This window comes from Elephantulus edwardii, unplaced genomic scaffold, assembly GCF_000299155.1.
Source record: "Elephantulus edwardii isolate Elephantulus edwardi_28Jun2011 unplaced genomic scaffold, EleEdw1.0 scaffold00018, whole genome shotgun sequence".
Lineage (NCBI taxonomy): Eukaryota > Metazoa > Chordata > Mammalia > Macroscelidea > Macroscelididae > Elephantulus > Elephantulus edwardii.
This window is the reverse complement of record NW_006399768.1, coordinates 26,198,765-26,203,248: the sequence shown is the minus strand read 5'-3', so window position 1 is coordinate 26,203,248 and position 4,484 is coordinate 26,198,765. Positions and strand designations below refer to the sequence as shown.

General features: G+C 39.6%; 1 pseudogene; it reads left to right on the top strand.

Annotated features, from left to right (window-relative positions):
- The window catches only part of LOC102865199, a 32,938-nt pseudogene extending 29,279 nt beyond the window's left edge, over nucleotides 1-3,659 (top strand).
- Nucleotides 3,660-4,484: the final 825 nt, after the last annotated feature.

Sequence of the window (4,484 nt, the reverse complement as noted above, 5' to 3'; positions counted from 1 at the left end):
GGGCGGTGGGAGGGGTGCGGGGGGATTGTGTACCAGGGAGGGAGTCTTTCTTTTACTTTTGAAATAGAGGAGCAAACTGGGGGGCGGGGGGAGAGGGCTGGGTGGGTAAAGAAGTGCAGCAATGAATGAATGGAGATCCAAATTCTCTGTAAATGTTCATTAAAATTATATTTAAAAAATGACTAGCAGAGCATATTCAGATGCCATGCATGCATGTGTTCATGGGGCTTCTTCCCACCACTTTATTTTGTATGTTAAAAGAGTCTACTGTTCAAGATTGGCAATCTTTACTAGTTTACCCAAATTATTGTTTGATTTTTAAAAACTTGAGATATCTGTTGGCTTAGGTGTGAAGACTATCTCAGGACCATTGTTTCTGGGCTTCCTCTAACCTCAGTGACCAAGGCAGTGTGGATTTCATAAATGCAAAAATATGTTCTACAGTTTCCAGCTTTCCATCAAGATTCTTCTGTACAGTCTTTCAGTTTAAGTAATGGTAGCTGGGCACTATCCAATTATTTTGGTCTAAAGATAAAATTGTTCACTGGAAGTAATTAATCATATATTACATTTCCTTCTATGCTCCTTGATTAATTTGTATAACATACAGGAAATTGTAATTTTTTGTCATGTTCATCTATCCTCATACAACTTCCGATGTGACTATCAGGTGGTACTGTTTCCCGTATAATCTAAGTTATATAGTATTTTCCCCCCTTACTTATAGGGTAAAATGAACTATTCTTATTAAATGTTTTATAATATAAAAAATTATATAAGGTTGTAAGAAATTTGTTATTATATGTGAAAAATTAAAAATAATATACTATTCTTTTTTTCATGATGTTAGTTGTGATTTTTGTTGTTATGTGCCATCTAGTCGTTTGTGACTCATAGTGACCCTATGTACAACAGCCCTAATCCCTGCTCTATCCTGTGACAATCGCACTGTCTCTGAAACACCCATCCTAATTACCCCAGTCACTGAATCAATCCACCTCATAGAGGATCTTCCCCTCTTGCGCCATCCCTCCACCCTCCCAAGCATGATGTCCTTCTCCAAGGACCTGTCCCTCCTTACAGCATGCCCAAAGTATGTCAGACGAAGCCCCAGAATCCTTGCCTGCAAGGAGCAGCCTGGTTTAATCCTCTCCAGGATGAATCCTTGGTACATTCAATATTCTTCTCCAGCACCACAGCTCAAAGGCATCAATTCTCCTTCTATCCTCCCTAGTCATTGTCCAACTCTCTGATGCATAACAAGTGATTGCAAAGACCATAGCCTGTATCAGGAGCACCTTAGTCTCCAGAGTGACACCATTGCTCTTCAGTACCCTGGATAGGTCCCTAAGTGTCATTAAGTGAGTAAGCTCCAGCTGATGGCAAGCTGTCCTCACTAATACTGTATGTCAGTGTGGCCAAGTTGCTGAGCATAATGCAACTATTTTATTCGTTGGTTTTGCACTGATAACTGAAATGTGATACCTCACTGGTGGTTTAAATCCACCAGCTGTTCTGAGGAAGAAAGATGGGCAATTTCCTCTCTTATAGCCTCTAAAAACCCCCTGGAAGGTCAACTCTGCCTCTACAGTAATGAGAGAGTCTATGATATTAATAGGGAGCTCTGATGGTTTAGTAGGAAAGAGTTGCACTGCCAACCACAAGGGCATGTGGTTTAAATCCACCAGCGGCTCCACTGAAGAAGGATGGACAGTCTCATATGTGATCTACTCTGACAACTTGCCAGGGAGTCAACTATGAATCAGTTCCAACTTGACAGTACTTGATAACATGATGTTAATAAGGCAGAATTGCAAGGGCATCCATAAAGACATGATTAGCCCTGCCTGATTAAGAGTAGATATCCTCAAGTGTGTGACTTGCATGCCGTTTATGTTTGGATTCTGGCACAGAGAACTTTTTGTCAGGGCTCTGGTGGTGTTATCCATAGGCAGTTGTGTTGTTTGGTGAAAGGCAGCACCTCTCTGGCAGTTTAAATGAGGGTGAAAGATGGACAATCTCTTCTTGTATAATATATAGTCTCTGAAACTTGCATGGAGGGTCAGCTATAAGTCAATTCTGATTTGATGGAAATGAGATAAAGAGAAACATCTGCCTATTGAGCTATGATCTCTAGATTGGAACCGATGATCTTTGTGTACTTTGCTGGCTTTAAATTCCAAAGCCAGCTGTCTGCTCCTCTGCTTTCCAATAATGACTTTTGGAAATGCCAGTTTCTAAGCTGACAGTACTTTCCAAAGCATCTATGCACTGCTTCCCAGCAATGAATTATGTCTATTTTCCTCTCCTTACTCCTAAACTTGCTGGTGGTTTATTGTCTAAATTTTTCTCTTTGATCGTGTGACTGTGCTGGAGAGACAATATCTTTGCAAGGTAATGGGCTGTTAAGGAAAATGTTTCTTTACATAAATTTTAGTGATTTTAAAGTCTAGTGGATGTAATGAGCTATTAATTTGGAAACAGAAGAAGATTTATTTCTAAGAAGGAATTCAAATGGCTAAATAACTGTATAAGGGAGTTGTGGTGGAGCGCTCCACAGACAGGCGCTCTGCCACCTGACAGGGTGCACCTACCTAACAGTTTGAATGCACAGCAGCTCTGAGGGGCAAAGATGGGCAATCACTTCCCAGGTGACTTCCAGCCTCTGAAACCCTGCTGTAAAGTTAGGTATGAGTAAGTTCTGACTCAACAGCAATGACTTTGTATTTAAATACCTGCATATATGAGTCATATAATTATGACTGTTCTCAGTGTGTCCATGATTACAGCTACTTCCTTTTAAAATTTATAAGTTTTAAAGCAAGCATTATAAAATGCCTGGTGTTGATTAGGCCTTGTAGCCCAACGCGTCCCTGTTGTGCTGTTGTGTTTTCACCATGAGCTCCATCAGCACCGGTATGACCTGTCAGCCTCTAAATTTTCACCTAGTGGAAGAGTTTTCCAAACTGAATATGCTATGAAGGCTGTGGAAAATAGCAGAACAGCTACTGGAATGAGGTGTAAAGATGGTGTTGTCTTTGGGGTAGAAAAATTAGTCCTTTGTAAACTTTATGAAGAAGGTTCCAATAAATATCTTTTCAATGTTGATCGGCATGTTGGAATGTCAGTAGCAGGCTTGTTGGTTGATGCCCATTCTTTAGCAGACATAGCAAGAGAAGAAGCTTCGAACTTTAGGTCAAACTTTGGCTATAATATTCCACAAAAACATCTTGCAGACAGAGTGACCATGTATGTACATGCTAATACACTCTACAGTGCTGGTAAACCTTTGGCTGCAGTTTCATGTTAGGTTCTTACAGTGTGAATGATGGTGCACAACTCTACATGAGTGACCCCTCAGGTGTTTCATATGGCTACTGGGGCTGTGCTATTGGTAAAGCCAGGAAAGCTGCAAAGACAGAGATTGAAAAGCTTCAGATGAAATTACTTACTGTGGTATTGTGAAAGAAGCTGCAAAAATAGTTTACATAGTAGATCATGAAGTTAAGGACAAAGCTTTTGAGCTAGAGCTCAGCTCGGTTGGTGAGTTAACTAAAGGAAGACATGAAATTGTACCAAAAGATGTAAGAGAAGAAGCAGAGAAATATACTAAGGAGTACTTGAAGGAAGAAGTTGAATCAGATGACAACAATATGTAACATTTATTTCACCATGTATTCTATTTGTAATTTCTATTACACTCAGATGTATAGTTAGCCCTGTGGATTATTACATATCTTCTAACCCAATTTTCATTAAACATTTTTTTTTCTATTAAAAAATTATATTGGCTGGTGTCAAAGTAGTAGGGAGCTCTGGTGCAGAAGTCAATAGGAAATTGTGCTGCCAATCTAAAGATGATGTTTCTCCGGCCGTTCAAGTCCACCAACAGCCCCAAAGGAGAAAGATAGGCAATTTCATCTAGTTTCAGTCATAGACTTCAAAAATCTGAGGGAGGTCAACTACCAGTTGGTTCTAATACCAAACAAATGAATGATCAAAGTAGTGGTAAAACCAGCCGGAAAATAGGTGGTTCTCTAAAAAAAAGTTAGCCATTCAAATGTACTGAGAAACATCCTCCAATACTGGTGCCCAGGCATGCTTCTAAGTGTACTTAGTGGTTGGGGAATTTCTCTAAATTATTTACGTGTCGTGCATAATGTCTGTGTAGATTTTGTTGCAATGAAAGTGAAGTTTTAGCACACTGTGTGACTTTATTGTTTTCATTCATTACCTGACCCACTAGAAGATTACATTAAATAGAAGGTGAGGTTGCTGAGCTGGGCTCAAATGGCTCTACAATGATGGTCATTGAAATCCCAGAAATCAAATGCTCAAGATACAAAAGCAAGGGAAAAGAAACTGAGAAACAAATGGAAAGGAAGCTTTAAGTGAACAACTGACTTTTATCTACTCACCTTTACAAGTAGTCTGTGCTCATTTAAAGGGCCAGGACCTACCCTGACACTATTAATAAATTATGT